A 16,889-nucleotide genomic window follows, 5' to 3' on the forward strand; every position below is an offset into this window, starting at 1 on the left:
GATGGGCAAAAAGTTTTCTGAGCCTGCTTCCTCATTAGGAATGGAAAACTGTGCCGTGTGTTTATTAAACTCATTCATCTTCCCATAGGTTAAAGTTTCACTACAAGGCTTGGGCCCCAAAAAGATGGAATATGTTGAAAGTTGGTAACTCTACTCTTTAAATGGGGAAAAGCGTTTATCTCTGATCCTGGGTCTTTGGAGGTATCTTGGCCCTTTCTCAAGAGACTTTTTTGTATTTGTTCAGAGGTAGATTTGCAGCACATTCTCCCTTTTACTCGAGGCACCAGCAGGTACTCATTTTTTACCTAGGCAATCCTAGTCTCCATCATTTCCCAACCATAGGGGTCAGTGTAAGAAAAGTTCTACAGAAAATTCCCCTTTCAACTGCATAAATATACAGTTGACCCTTGAACAATATGAGGGCTTGGGGTGCTGACCTCCCACGCAGTCAAAAATCTGCAAATAGTTTTGGCTCCCCCAAACTGAACTACTAATAGCCTACTGTTGACCAGAAGGCTTACTGATAACATAAAGTCGATTAACATGTATTTTGTGTTCAGTGTGTTATATACTGTATTCAACTGTAAACTAGAGAAAAGAAATTATTAAAAACTCGTAAAAATATATTTATAGTACTGTCCTGTATTTATTGAAAAAAATCCATATGTAAGTGTACCCGGGTCGTTCTAACCCCTATTGTTCAAGGGTCAACTATACTGGAGCATGTAAAAAGTGTTTTGGAAAACTTCAGAAGAAAAAGAAGTGCCCTCTTAACAGAAATGGATGCCTTGTACTCAGAGTTCCAACATAAAAGGCTGCAGCAAGAGCCTCTGTTTATTTATAGCTCCCAGTTTCCTCATCCACAAGCTTTGTTGAATCACTTCTATTCACTTACACATTCATTAGTTTACTCATATTTTGATTTGGCAAATATTTATTTCACTGCCTACTTGGAGCCAGGATGTTGGAATAGGGAAATTTGAATATTGTTTTTGATTTCTTAGAAGAAAAGAGGCAAACAAAATAATATAATAATTTTTATAATTGACCAATGGACAAAGTATAATAGGAATACAGAAAACAGATCATTTAATTTTTGCTGAGAAGGACAGAAAGACTTACAGAAATAAAAGCTGGAAAGATAGGTAGGATGATTCAAGGAAAGGGCAGTCTAGTCAAAGGTAGCATCAAGTGCAAAAGCACTGAGGCATAAAAAAAATGTGTTTCTCGAACTAAAAGGAGTTCAGAATTGATGAAGCAAAATATAAGGTGTCATCCAAGAATGTCTAGGATGGGGCAAATAATGAAGGGCTCTGTAGGCCATACAAAATAATTTAGAGTTTATCTTGTAAAACAGTTGTTCTTAACTGTGCATGACCTAGAGATCCTTTGGCAAACACCTGGGCCCAAACTCAAGAGATTCCAATTTCGTCATTTTGGGATGAAGCGTTTCACGTAGATTTTCTTAAACATCCACAGGTCATGTTGCCTGTCCCTGCTTTAGAACTGTTTTAGCCTCCTAGGAACCACTGAAGAATTTTGAGTAATGGGAAAGCCATAATGAGCTTGAGTGTTGGTAGGTCCCTTTGTGAGGAATGTGAAGGAAATGTCACAAGTGATAAGAGATACTAGGCAAGGAGTGGTTTCACAGCCAATGCAGAATTTCAGGCAAGAATGAATGAATTCCTGAGGACATGGCGGCAAGCAAGGTAAGTAGACTTAAGAGAAATGATGGGAATTAGATCACTAGAAACTGATGACTTAAAATTACATTCTTTTTGGTGACACCATTCCCCCAAAAAGGGGACATGGGGTGGAGAAGAAAGAAGAAAGTGAGTTCAAATTCTCATCTGCTTAGTTGATTGGGTTCAGAATGTAAATTATGTAGGAGACTAAGAAGGTATTAATTTAATATTTCCCTACTGCTTTCTTCTTTGTTTGCAATGTTGGTAATTGGGGAGTGGTTTTATTTGAATTGGCTAGCATAGCACTTATTAAGATTTCACAATTCCAAACATCATGGGCAAGCTGCAATTCTAACAATTCATGTCAAGTAAATGTCAAACAGAATCACTCTGTCCTCCTTTAAAGGCTAGGAGAATAGTAAAAAGGCATCCTCAGAGAATTTTCCCCAATCTTCTTCCCTCTCTCTGCTGGAACCACTCAGCACTATGGTCTGTATTCAGCTGCTTGATGCAGCCAAACAAACTGAGAAGCTCGTTGGATAGAAAAGTGGCTGAGTTACAGAATATTCAAGTAGGAGAAACCATTCTTGGGACAGAATCAGAGTTTGCAGCCACCCTATCCCAACCCAGACAGAAATTACTTTCCATGGCTTCACATCCATTCTCTTCTCCTTCTACTTTTCCTGGCCCCCCTCCAAGAATCAGTGTTCTAGGGATCTGTCCTGAGGCCCCAATAAAGGGTGTTGACATATTTTCCTATATAGTTGGAGAACCTAGTTCACCAACATATTGAATTTATTTTTCCTGAATTACTGAAAATACATACATATTTGATCATGTTTTTCATTATAATATCCTCATGGGAGGAAGTAGATGCATTAAAATATTTTTCTATCATTATCTCCTATGGATAGTGAGGGCCACTAAAATATATGATTTGCTTGAATCTTCTAATGTATTACACAGAAAAACCTGTGTACTGTATGTTTGAAAGTACAGGGCCAATGCAGGCTACCTTTTTAATCTTTTTATCCAGATGATACGTTTGTATGTTTGCAGTGTTGGTGACTTGCAGTGTTTTTATTTGAGTGGGCTAATATAGCACTTAAGATTTCACAATTTCAAACACCAAGGGCAAGCCGCAGTTCTAACAATTTATGTCAAGTAAATCACATGCATACACATAGATACAGGTATATTTTACATACATTATGTACAAACAAACATTATACATGCATACATATTTTTTATTGGCGGTCTTTTTTTTTCATTTATTATTGAGTTGTCTGTCTTATCAAGTTGTAAAAGTTCCTCATATATTTTGGATACAGAACCATTTATCAGCTATGTTTCCTGCCATTATTTTGTCCCAGTTTATGGTTTGGCTTGTTATTTTCTTAACAGCAATGTTCAAGGAGCAAAGGTTTTTAATTGTGATGAAATCCACTTTTAAATATTTTATCCTTTGTACTCTTTGCATCCTCTCTGAAATTTTTTTTATCTTATCCAGGGTGCCAAGATCTCCTCTTGTTTTCTTCTACAAGTTTTGTAGTTTTGCATTTTGGTGGTCTTTTCTTTTTTGTAACAGCACTTCCTCCTGCCAACACCATCTTGTATTTCTCTTTTCAACTTTCTCTTCTCATGTGATGTCTAGCAAAATGTAATGTGTGATCAAGATGGGTCTGTTTACCTGCAGTCATCCCCCGTTCTCCAAATAATGTGGGCTCTGAATTTTTATTAATTAATCAATACATTTATTTATTTTTAAACTTAGGGTTTTTGTTAAAGGTTTTTTGTTTCTTTGTTTGTTTATTTAAGATTTTATTTATTTATTTGACACAGAGAGAGAGTACAAGCAGGGGAGCGGCAGGGAAAGGGAGAAGCAGGCTCCCGCTGAGCAGAGAGCCCAACATGGGGCTCGATTCCTGGACCCTGGGATCATGACCTGAGCCGAAGGCAGACACTTAACTGACTGAGCCACCCAGGTGCCCCTGGGCTATGGATTTTTAGTGAGATGTTACCATAATATGTTGACAGCATGGCTCTGAAACCTAAATTAGGCTTACAGGGTAGTGAAACTTCACATTACAGCCAGACTTCCTCAGTTAAATAAAATCATGTTGCCTCTCTAGATAACCTACCTTGGAAATGTAGGTTGAATACTGAGGCAATTTCACCCAGGGAAAGAGAAAAACAGGTAGATTTTGAAGGCTCGATGTTCTTGGACCCAACCATGAATAAGAAGCATGGTCACTGCTGCTGTGACCACCACGCATTTCAGAGTAAATCCTGTCACTTAGTGACAAAATGGCAGCTATGAGACTCTTAAGAAAGGCAGAATATACATGGGAATGTTAGAAATTGTCTCACTAACTGTAAAATCTAAGTCTATCCACTTTCCAGACCTTAGTTCCCCTCACCCACTCCTTTCCCCTTGATTACTTCACCAGCCTAAACGCCTTCACTTTGGTCTTTGCCCCTCCTTTTCCCTCCAAAACTAGAACCAGAGTAATCCTTCTGACAGGCTGACCCAACACTTTAGTTTACAGCTTAAATGCTTAAACCCATTTTCTCTGGATCAAGTTCCAAGTCTAATGTGGATTGGTTCCCGAAGCCCATCATGAAAGACCACCTTCCTACACCCACAGCTTTATTTCCTAAGGCTTCCCCCCTCAAGCTCAGGCAAAGCAAGATTTTCAAAATCCCAGGCTGTTTGCAAGGACAGTCACCTCTTCTCTGTTTCCAGCTAACCCCAATTCACCTTTTGATCTCCGATTAGAGGTTATTTCTTCTGGGAAGTTGCCATTAGTCCCTTCTATGTGCTACTAGAGTAACCTGTACTTGCCTGTACTTATATAGCCGTTTGCAAATGTACTCTAATTGTCTCTCAACTTCCCTGCTCTCTTTCATTTTCCCCATCAGCTCCTCGTGGGTAGAATATTTTATTATCTTAATACCTCCAGTAGCTAGCTCACTGCCCACACACAGTAAGTTCTCAGTCACTAGTTGTAGAATAGAATGAATGAATGAATGGAGTGTAGTAAAACTGTATGCCATGTTCTCTTTTGTTTTAATGGTTTTTGATATGATGATAGAGAAAATCACAAATTACAAGTCTAGTGAAAGTCTATGCAAAGGATTGGGGAAAATTAGCTAAAACACTGAGGAGAAAATGAGTCAAACATACTTTAATAAGAAATTTATTATATTCTGACTCCTGTTTCTTTTTACTATCAGGAAGTCAAGGAGTGCCACTAAACTGAAGAGATCATCTCAACCAGCATTTAAATAAGCCTTGAGATGTATAATTTTTTTCTTTTCCTTTCTTGCTTTCTTTCTTTCTTTTTTTTTTTTTTGAGAGAGAGTGCGAGTGCACACAGGGGATGGGGGGAGAGAAAGAGAGAAAGAATGCTAAGCAGGCTTGCATGGAGCCTGCTTAGTGCAGAAACCGACATGAGGCTCAGTCTCACCACCCTAAGATCATGACCTGAGCTGAAATCAAGAGTCAGATACTTAACCGACTGAGCCACCCAGGTGCGCCATATTTTTTTTTTCATTTTTCAAAGACCTTTAGGGTTTGTGTTACTCAACCACTTAAGAAAAGCTTTGCATTTATTTAATTTAAATTTGATTTAATTAACATATAGTGTATTATTAGTTTCAGAGGTAGAATTCAGTGATTCATCAGTTGCATATAACACCTAGTGCTCATTACATCAATTCCCCTCCTTAATGCCCATCACCCAGTTACCCCATCCCCCCCACCAGCCTCCCCTCCAGCAATCCTGTTTGTTTCCTAAGAGTTAAGAGTCTCTTATTGTTTGTTTCTCTCTCTTTTTGTATTATTTTATTTTTCCTTTCCTTCCCCTATGTTCATCTGTTTTGTTTCTTAAATTCCACATATGAGTGTAATCATATGGTATTTGTCTTTCTCTGATTGACTTATTTCACTTAGCATAATACCCTCTAGTTCCACCCATGGTGCTGCAAATGGCAAGATTTCATTCTTTTTGATGACTAAGTAATATTCCACTGTATATAGATACCATATCTTCTTTATCTATTCATCTATGGGTGAACATCTGGGCTCTTTCCATAGCTTGGCTATTGTGGACATTGCTGCTATAAATATGGAGGTGCAGGTGCCCCTTCGCATCACTACATTTGTATCTTTGGGGTGAATACCCAGTAGTGCAATTGCTGGATCATAGGGTAGCTCTATTTTCAACTTTTTGAGGGCCCTGCATACTGTTTTCCAGAGTGGCTGCACCAGCTTGCATTCTCACCAACAGTGTAAGAGGATTTCTCTGCATCTTTGTCAATACCTGTTGTTGCCTCTCTTATTAATTTTAGCCATTCTGATAGGTGTAAGGTGATACCTCATTGTGGTTTTGATTTGCATTTCCCTGATGATGAGTGATGTTGAGCATCTTTTCATGTGTCTATTGGCCATTTGTATGTCTTCTTTGAAGAAATGTCTATTCATGTCTTCTGCCCATTTCTTAACTGGATTTTTTGTTTTTTGAGTGTTGAGTTTGATAAGTTCTTAATAGATTTTGGATACTAGCCCTTTATCTGATAAGACATTTGCAAATATTTTCTCCCATTTCATAGGTTGACTTTTAGTTTTGTCAACTGTTTCCTTTGCTATACAAAAGCTTTTTATCTTGATGAAGTCCCAAAATTTTATTTTTGCCTTTGTTTCCCTTGCCTTTGGTGAGTAGTTGCCTAGTGAGTAGTTGCTGTGGCTGAAGTCAAAGAGGTTGCTACCTGTGTTCTCCTCTAGGATTTTGATGGTTTCCTACCTCACATTTAGGTCTTTCATCCATTTTGAGCCTATTTTTGTGTATGCTGTAAGACAGTGGTCCAATTTCATTATTCTGCATGTGGCTGTCCAATTTTCCCAGCACCATTTGTTGAAGAGACTGTCTTTCTTCCATTGGATATTCTTTCCTGCCTTGTCGAAGATTAGTTGACCATAATGTTGAGGGTCCATTTCTGGGTTCTCTATTCTGTTCCACTGATCTACGTGTCCGTTTTTGTGCCACTCCCATACTGTCTTGATGATTACAGCTTTGTAATCCAGAATTGTGCTGCCACCAGCTTTGGTTTTCTTTTTCAACATTCCTTTGGCTACCCAGGGTCTTTTCTGGTCCCATACAAATTTTAGGATTGTTTGTTCCAGCTCTGTGAAAAATGTTGATGGTACTTTGCTAGAGATTGCATTGAGTGTATAGATTGCTTTGGCAAGCATAGACATTTTAACAATATTTTTTCTTCAAACCCATGAGTATGGAACACTCTTCCATTTCTTTGTGTCTTCCTCAATTTCTTTCATAAGTGTTCTATAGTTTTCAGAGTACAGATTCTTTACTTCTTTGCTTAGGTTTATTCCTAGGTATCTCATGGATCTTGGTGCAATTGTAAATGAGATGGATACCTTGATTTCTCTTTCTTCTGCCTCATTGTTAGTGTATAGAAATGCAACTGATTTCTGTGCATTGATTTTATATCCTTTCACTTTGCTAAATTCCTGTATGAGTTCTGGCAATTCTGGGGTGGAGTCTTTTGGGTTTTCCACATAGAGAATCATGTCATCTGCGAAGAGTGAGCGTTTGACTTCTTTGCATATCTGGATGTCTTTTATTTCTTTTTGTTGTCTGATTGTTGAAGCTAGGACTTCCAATACTATGTTGAACAAGAGTGGTGAAAGTGGATATCCCTGGCATGTTCCTGACCTTAAGGGACTAACTCTCAGGTTTTCCGTGTTGAGGATGGTGTTCATTGTGGGTTTTTCATATATGGCTTTTATGATATTGAGGTATGTTCCCTCTATCCCTATACTGAAGAGTTTTTATCAAGAAAGGATGCCGTATTTTGTCAAATGCTTTTTTTGCATCTATTGAGAGGATCACATAGTTCTTGTCCTTTCTTTTATTAATGTGGTGTATCACATTGATTGATTCGTGGATGCTGAACCAACCTTGCAGCCCAGGAATAAATCCCACTTGGTCATGGCGAATAATGCTTTTAACGTACTATTGGATCAGATTAGCTAGTTTCTTGGTAAGAATTTTTGAATCCATGTTCATCAGGGATATTGGTCTGTAATTCTTCTTTTTGGTGGGATCTTTGTCTGGTTTTGGAATCAAGGTAATGTTGTCCTCATAGGATGAGTTGGGAAGTTTTCTTTCCATTTCTATTTTTTGAAATAGTTTCAGAAGAATAGGTATTAATTCCTCTTTAAATGTTTGGTAGAATTCCACTGGTAGGCCACCTGGCACTGAACTCTTGTTTGTTGGGAGATTTTTGATCACTGCTTCAATTTCTTTGCTGGTTATGAGTCTGTTTAGGTTTTCTCTTTCTTCCTTTTTCAGTTTTGATAGCTTATGTGTTTCTAGGAATGCATCCATTTCTTTCAGATTCCCTAATTTGTTGGCATATAACTTCTCATAATATTCTCTTATAATTGTCTGTATTTCTTTGGTGTTGGTTGTGATCTCTCCTCTTTAATTCATGATTTTATTTATTTGGGTCCTTCCTCTTTTCTGTTTGATAGAGCCCCTGGGTAGGAGTTTATTGATCTTATTAATTCTTTCAAAGAAGCAGCTCCTAGTTCTGTTGATCTGTTCTACTGTTTTGTGATTTCTGTATCACTGATTTCTGCTTTAATCATTATTTCTCTTCTCCTGCTGAATTTAGACTTTCTTTGCTTTATCCAGCTCCTTTACATGTAAGGTTAGGTTGTTTATTTGAGATCTTTCTTGTTTCTTGAGAAAGGTCTGTATTTCTATATACTTCCCTCTTAGGACCACATTTGCCGCATCCCAGTTGTTCTGAACTGTTGTATTTTCATTTTCATTTGTTTCCACGTATTTTTTTAATTCTTCTTTAATTTTCTGGTAGACTCATTCATTCTTTAGTTGGATGCTCGTTAGCCTCCATGTATTTGTGTACCTTCCAAATTTTCTCTTATGATTGAGTTCATTTTGAAGCATTGTGGTCTGAAAATATGCATAGTATAATCTCAGTCTTTTTGTACCAGTTGAGACCTGATTTGTGACCCGGTATGTGATCTATTCTGGAGAATGTTCCATGTGCACTTGAGAAGAACATGTATTCTGTTGCTTTAGGATGGAATGCTCTGAATATATCTGTGAAGTTCTTCTGCTCCAGGGTGTCATTGAAAGCCTTTTTTTCTTATTGGTCTTCTGCTTAGATAATCTGTCCATTGCTGTGAGGGGGGTGTTAAATCCCCTCCTATTATTGTATTATTATCAATGTGTTTCTTTAATTTTGTTATTAATTGGTTTATGTATTTGGCTGCTCCTAAGCTAGGGGCATAAATATTTACAGCTGTTAGATCTTGTTGGATAGACGCTTTTATTATGATATAGTGTCCTTCTTCATCTTTTATTACAGTCTTTGGTTTAAGATCTAGTTTGTCTGATATAAGAATTGCTATTCCAGCTTTCTTTTGATGTTCATTGGCATATAAATGGTTCTCCACCCCCTCACTTTCAATCTGGAGGTGTCTTTCGATCTAAAATGAATCTCTTGTAGACAGCATATTGATGGGTCTTGGTTTTTTTAATCCAATCTGATACCCTATGTCTTTTGATTGGAGCATTTAGTCCACTTACATTCAGAGTAATTATTGACAGATGTGAATTTAGTCCCATTGTATTACCTGGAAAGTCACTGTTCCTGTAGATTGTCTGTGTCCCTTTCTGGTCTTTGTTACTTTTAGGCTCTCTTTCTGCTCAAAGGATCCCCTTTAATATTTCTTGCAGGGCTGGTTTAGTGTTCATGAATTCTTTTAGTTTTGTTTGTCCTGGAAACTCTTTATGTCTCCTTCTATTCTGAATGAAAGCCTTGCTAGATAAATATTCTTGGCTGCATATTTTTCCCATTTAGCACATTGAATATATCATGCCAGTCCTTTCTGGCCTTCCAGGTCTCTGTGGACAGGTCTGCTGCAAGCTTTATGTTTCTACCCTGGTAGGTTAAGGATCTTTTGTCCTGAGCTGCTTTCAGGATTTTCTCTTTATCTCTGAAATTTGCAAGCTTCACTATTACATGTCCATGGGTTGACCTATTTTTATTGATTTTGAGGGGGTTCTCTGTGCCTCCTGTACTTGAATGCCAGTTTCTTTCCCCCAATTAGGGAATTTCTTATCTATAATTTGTTCAAATAAACCTTATGCCCCCCCATTCTCTCTTCATTTTCTGGAACGCCTACTATCTGACTATTATTATGCTTTACAGTATCCCTGATTTCTTGAAGTCTCCTTTTGTGATCCAGTAGTTGTTTTTCTCTTTTTCTCATTTCCTTATTTTCCATCATTTTGCCTTCTATATCACTGACTCTCTCTTCTGCATTGTTTATCCTTGCTGTTAGAGCCTCCATTCTTGACTGCCTCTCAATAATAGCATTTTTAATTTTGGCCTGATTAGATTTTGCTTCTTTTATTTCTACTGTACAGGATTCTCTAGTGTCTTCTATGTTTTTTTAAAGCCCAGCTAGTATCTTTATAATCTTGTTTTGAAATCTACTTCCAACATCTTACATATATCCATATTGATTAACCCCCCGGCAGTGAGTACTTCCTCCTGTTCTCTATTTTGGGGTGAATTTCTCCATCTCATCATTTTGTCCAGAAATGAATAGAAGAAAGAGAGAGAAAAGACAAAAATAAGAACACCAGAAAAAAAACAAACAAAACAAAACAGAAGAAAACACAAACAAATCAAAACAAGAAAAAATTTAAAAAGTGAAACAGAACAAAACAATAAACTAGTTCTTGGGTGTATTTTGGTCTGCTTGTTAAAAGGAACTAGATTCCAAAATAGGAAAGAAAGAAAAAGTTATATATATATATAGTGTATGTGTGTGTGTGTGTATGTATATACACACAGAAGTACAATAAAACACAATGAAAGGAAGCTAAAAATAAAATATACATATATAACGTATGTATAAAAGTAAAAATTAAAAAATTATTAAAAAAATCGAAAAAACAAAATAGCTGAAAAAAAAAACCTGAAAGACTAAAGAATAATAATAATTTAAAAAACCCCACAAATGCTATATACTGTTTTCCCCAAGAGCTGAAGTTCTGCAGTTCTCTTTGATCAGTAAACTTGGTGCTAGCGAGTTGTTCCTGTTGGTCTTCACAGGGAGGGGCCCGTTGTGCTGATTCTCAGGTGTCCTTGCCCTGGAGGAACTGTGCCTCCTTGCCAGGGGGCTAGGCTCAGTGTAAGCTGCTCTGGATTTCACTATGTGGTGTTGTTCTGCTCCCTGAAGGCTCTTGGCACCAACTGGGGGGATGAAAATGGCCGTGTCCAGATCTTTAGCCCCAGAGCTGAAAGTTCGTTCCTCCCACTCTTCTGTGAGCCCTCACAGAAAAGCAGTCAATCTCCCTGGTTTCCATCCAAGCTCTGTGTTTACCCAGCCTGTGACTGAGCATTTTCATCTCAGGCACGCGACCCAGTTTCAAGTCTCCCAACTTTATGTATCCCTGGGGCCTGCACCTGTTCCTCCTGCCCAGCTGCTGCCTTTTTCTGGGTGCCTGCCTGAAGAGCGGCTGTGTGACCGTGCAGCGGATCGCAGTTTACCGCAACACCGAGCAGAAAGCGGTCACCTAGAATTGCTGCTTCCAACCGGCTTCCCCGCTCTGATGCCTGGGAACTCTGCTGCACTCAGGCACCCCCATTCTTCTCGTGACCCTGGGGATGCTGAGACCATGCTGTCCCACATGGGACTCCACTTGAGCATATTTAAGCCAGGGACGTCCCCCACTGTAGCAGACTCCTAAAATCTCTTATTTAGCACTCTGCTGCTTATAACACTTTGCTGTAGCCTCCTTAAGCAAGCTCCCTCCCCTCTGCCATATCTTCCAATATACCCCCTACCTTCCAAAAAGTGGTTGCTTTTCTATTTGGAGAATAGCAGCAATTATTTTCTCATATCTTCAGTTGGTTTTGCAGGTGTTCAGAATGGTTTGATAACTACCTACCTTAATTTCAGGACCAGATGAAATTAGGGTCACCTACCCCTCCGCCATCTTAACTCCTTCCTCCTCTGCAGGTATTTACTTATTTACCCTTACTACAGATGATATTTACGTGTTCCAAACTCTTTAACTTCAATCTAAGTGTATTTCTTTATCTTTGTTCCTAGACACACATGAGGAAAAAAGAGGTTAAACAATTGTTGGAAACCTCAAGAGAATCAGACAGCAAGCCAACAGGTAAACTCTTGTCTTTCTGATAGATTTTTTTCTGCCTTTTATGGTAATTGGATTCGTTAGGACACTGGGTACAGAAACACACAATTAGCTTACTGATACAGAATTCAGTAAGATAATTAATGGATGTTAAGGGAAGAATAGAAAATAAATGGGAAATTAGGCAGAACCTGTATATTTAATAAAGTAAATCGAACTTTCATGTATCTTACAGTTTCTGAAAATTTGCAATTCTGAAGAAACAAAACAAAAGAGGACCATATGATGACTTAATAAGCAAGCTGTAATGGATTAAGAGTCGTGGACTATTTTCTCTTTACCACCAGAGAAAAAGCTAAACCAGAAGAGTCTAGAAACTGGGTTGCCCTGCTTTTTGCTCGGATCTTTAGATTCCGTCCCCAACTACTGAATTTCAGTTAACTGTACTGTTTCTCTGCTTATTATTAACTAGTCACAATCTGTATTTTGTATTTTTGTTATTATCTATTCACTATATTCAATTTCAAAATGATGTGCCCACACAACAATTTTGTTATAAAACATGTTTAAAGCAAAATCTGTGCATGCTCCTAATGGCCTCTCTAGGTTTGTAACATGCATCAATCATTTTTGTAATGTTTCCGATCAAATGTCTGAGTTCAGATATCTTAATAAGAAATAAGAAAACAGAGGCCACAGGCATAGCATTTGTCTATGACTGTTTCTATTTCTGAAGTCTTAATAAAAGTGGTGTAAGCGAAGATGAACTGAAACTCTCAAAATACCAAATGGGCTAGAAACTGAAACTCTAAAAATAACACAGAGGATTATGTCTACCAACAGCTTTCTAAAAAATCCCCATGTACAAATTTTCTTTTAAATTAATTCACCGAGTCTCACCATTTCACTTCTTGCAGCCTTGGACATCTGGGTTTTTGAAACCAGTAGCTATGAATTAATCATTCTGACTGTTTTGTTATGTTTACATAAGAGATGTGTTTTAAAGCTAATTTAACACAGTATTTCGAGAGAAAAATTGACATTTGGAAACAAAAAGTGGGAAACATTGGGCAGTTTAACTAAAGTGTGAGACTGAATTAAATCACTAGCATCTACGTTTTCCTTGGTTCGTGGCTGGTGGGCAGGTCTAGGGTATTACTGATTAGCTTCTTCCTCTAGAGAAAGGAATGCATGTAGGGAGAGAATGAGAGGGACAGTCACAACTTGGAAGTTAATTAAGAAATTCAATTTCAGGCATTCAGCTACAAAGTTGAAAGACTTTCAAATCTTAGGTTAAGCACATTTCATTTTTTCCACATAACCTACCAAGCTTGGCTGACAAGTAATAAGGCCAACTTCCCCTAGCAACAAGTCATACTGTCCTTGTAGCTGCTTGTTCAGCTGCAAGCATTCTGGGTTTCAAGGGAAAAGGAAGCTATTTTAAAGGACTAATAGGTGAAAAGAAACCAATTATTTTTAGGGATGGCCTCAGAAAGATATCTTCTAAGCTATCAGAAATGCTGCTTGGAGAAATGTGTGGTATTAGCCCTGGATCCGAAACAGAGAAAGCATGTAAAGGGGGAGGGTCTCCTTTCACATAATCTCTCATTTTCCAGTCTTTCTAGCATGAAAATTATCCCTTCACAAAAATCAGACTGAGTCAAAGGACAGAACTATAATGCACTAGGAAAAACATTAATTAAAACTTTTATCTGTTAGCTTTAAAATGTGTTTATCAACATGGTAATATAGAATTTTCTAAGATTAGAATTATATTATTTCAAATAGTCAACTAGAACCAGCAGGGAGAAAAGTAATACTATGTATATTCATTCTTGTCTTATTCATCTGAGATACTGGAACCTGTGTTCAGCCTTATTGAAGACATGCTTATGGGCATGCCCATGCCCATAGTTGGAGGCACTATTTCTATGCCACAGGGATTTAATTTCTAAAGAAACCATTCAAATATAATTTTAAAATGGATAAACTATTATCTCATTTTTATTTTATAGCATTGTAATATGTGAAACTGGTCTCTTGAAAATCTAACAGGTGCCCGAAAGAGACACAGAATTCCTGATTTCACTTTCCCAAGCTACTCCACTAGGAGCCTCCACATTCTGTCACTGGCAACTCCATCTTTCCAGTTGCTCAGGCCAAAAACCTTAGTCTGGTTTCTCATCAGTAGTGCAAAATTTCTCAGCATTGTTGCCATTTAGGGCCCAGTAATCTTTGGTTGGAGACAGCTGTTCTGGGCATCACAGATCAAGCAGCATAGCTGCCTCCATCCAGTAGATACATACAACACCCTCCCCAGTGGTGACAACCCAGTATGTCTCCAGACACTGCCATAACATCATCCCCAGTTGTGAACCAGTGCCTTAGAGTCATGACTAACTTGGATCGCTCTCACATCCCACATTAATCTCCTAGCAAATCCTATTGGCTCTGCTTCAAAACACTTGACATACAAGCACTTCCCACACCTCCACTGCCCCGCCTTAATCCAAAACTGCCATCCTCCAAATCCTGGATTACTTCAAGGGCCTCCTAACCTGTCCCCTTCCTTCCACTCTTGGCTACTTCATTCTTTTTTGAACACACTAGGCAGACAGACACTATTAAAATGCTATAAACTTCTCTTCTGCAAAATCTTCCAATGGTTTTCTATCTCACAAAGAGTAAAAGTCGAGGCACTTAAAATGGCTTTTCTGATGTCATCTCATTCTACTCTAATCACCTCCTTGCTCTTCCTGGTATACTTCAGGTGGGATTCTGCCTCAGGGCCTTTGTATCTGCTGTTTCCTTTGCTTGGCAGTCTCATTCCCTCAAGTCTTTATTCAGATGTCACACCTTCAGTGAGGCCATCCCTGACAAATGGATTTAAAATGGGACTTTCTTCCAATCCCCACTGTATATCCCTTTCCCTGGTATATTTTTCTCCGAAGTACCTATCATCTTACTGTATCATTTACTTCTTTATTTTGTTTATTGTCTGGTTCTACCCACTATGCTCCATGATGAGAGTACTTTCTGTCTACTTTTTTCACTAATTTATCCTCAGGGCCAAGAATAGTTCCTGGCATATTTTTGAGAGGCTCGCAAACAAAATATATTGAATAAACAGCCTCTCTAGGATAACTATTGGATATTCTCAAAGGAACTTTTTGGGATTTTCAAAACCATTTATTTACATTTGGTTTTTCAATTTGGAGAATTAAAATGTAAATATTTTCTTTGTGATTGGTGTATTTTCATTTTTGAAACTATTTTGAGATCTCAGAATAACTTTTCTTATAGTGTTCCTGAAATTGGCAAGCAAAGTGATACAAATTATTGCCTTCACACTTACAGCAGTCCAAGGAAATGTTTTAGATTTTTCTCATGCTTATCAGTTAAACAAATCTTCAACAAAAGTTATTCAGTCAAAATTGAACCTTAATATTTCTTAACACAATTTCTAGAGTCACAAAATCTCATTACTTCAGTCAACCTACATCAATTTTTAAACTTCAATGAACTATGTACAAAGTGTAATGCTTGATTTTGCCAAGTAATTCATCTGATAATTTAAGAAACCCAACAATTTCATTTTCTTCTACGAAATTTTTCCCCTTTTGTTGTCTTGGATGACCTCAGCTGATAGCAATGCTACTGATACTTATCCACCTTGGGACCATTTCTTTTCCTGATTTTTTTTTTTTTTTTTTTTTTTTTTTTTGCTAAACCAAAGTAACCACTCAGAAAATACCTTCAGTTGCTGGAAGGTTGAAAGCACTTGAGAACAGTTCAATTTTTCATATAATTTCTTTATGAGGGAATGTATTTATTTTTAATTAGTTTTACTCCTAATTTCCCTTTTTGAGTGTCAAATATGAGAGGCTAGAGGGCTTGAATTTCTCTGCTTACCTCACTGGTAGGGTGAGCCTGTCTTTCCCACGTGTGCTTGCCAACACTGTACTCACTGAGCCTGTTAAAAGGAGCTCTAAGACGTGGCCAACTACTGAGAAAAAAAAATGGCTTCCAAGATTCCCCATGGCTCATATTTATGACTAAACTGTGTGAGAACATGCCAATATTACTATAAAGATGGTTCTGGGAAAATGAGTCTAAAGGTTTATGGTGCTGCACCAAATTCATTCTCGCATAATGAGGTACTTTTACATTCAGATAATCAATGCAAATCAGGTATTTATTTGGTGCTTATTGTGGGCTTAATTCTGTATCAGAATGGCATTTCACTATAGTAACTTGGGTCCGAATAATATTTATAAAAATGTTTCTACTTTGTTCCACGAATAACGGGTTGATACCAGGGGTTTTCACTAGAACAAGTGACCACTTGAACTGTTTTATTTATTGAAAACGAATTGTATAAACAGTATATACAAGGGCAGTGGAGAGGTACAGGGTGTGTTTCTTCTTTTGTCAGTGGCAAAAAGAAAGTTTTGACAACTTGACCAATGAGAAAGTGACTGTAAATGGAGACCAATGAGGGCTATGATACTTTGTAAAACCTCTTTCATAGTTATCATCTACCCCCTGAAGTACTCGTACTTGGCCAATCAAATGAAAATATATTCACTTGTGAAAATGCCTCGAAGGGAAAGTCATTAATTTGCCTAACACTCTGTCCCCATGGGAGAGCAGGCTGACACGAAGTTTTCTAAAGATTACTCTCTTTTGACCATTTTCCCATATTTCTCATATTTCTTTAAAAACCTATTGAAAATTTCATGGCTGACTAGATTTTAAGATTCACTGTTAATTTTCAGCAGACAAGTTCTGAGAAGGAAGGGTTAAGAGAAAGAAGGCATTTTTCCTTTCCTTGAAGAACTCCTTTAATCTTATGGAATTCAAAAGGGAGAGCAGAGTAGGCCACTTAGAATGCATTACCTTCCCTCCGAAGGTTGAAGGTTTCAGTATGCCTGACAGCACTTTATTAAAATACAATCATGAATAAGTTCCAAGA

The 16,889-nt window shown here is 37.7% G+C and overlaps 1 protein-coding gene and 1 long non-coding RNA gene across 3 annotated transcripts in view; one reads left to right on the forward strand and one right to left on the reverse strand.

Annotated features, from left to right (window-relative positions):
* The window catches only part of ARHGAP24 (Rho GTPase activating protein 24), a 500,478-nt gene that overhangs the window by 316,407 nt on the left and 167,182 nt on the right, over positions 1-16,889 (reverse strand). The gene's annotated exons all lie outside the window — the stretch shown is intronic.
* Positions 11,499-12,491, forward strand: LOC117804410. The gene is made up of 3 exons (XR_004628800.1): positions 11,499-11,775; positions 11,869-11,938; positions 12,150-12,491. It is a non-coding gene; the product is annotated as an uncharacterized LOC117804410 (long non-coding RNA).

This window comes from Ailuropoda melanoleuca, chromosome 11 (genome assembly GCF_002007445.2).
Source record: "Ailuropoda melanoleuca isolate Jingjing chromosome 11, ASM200744v2, whole genome shotgun sequence".
In the NCBI taxonomy this organism is placed as follows: Eukaryota; Metazoa; Chordata; class Mammalia; order Carnivora; family Ursidae; genus Ailuropoda; species Ailuropoda melanoleuca.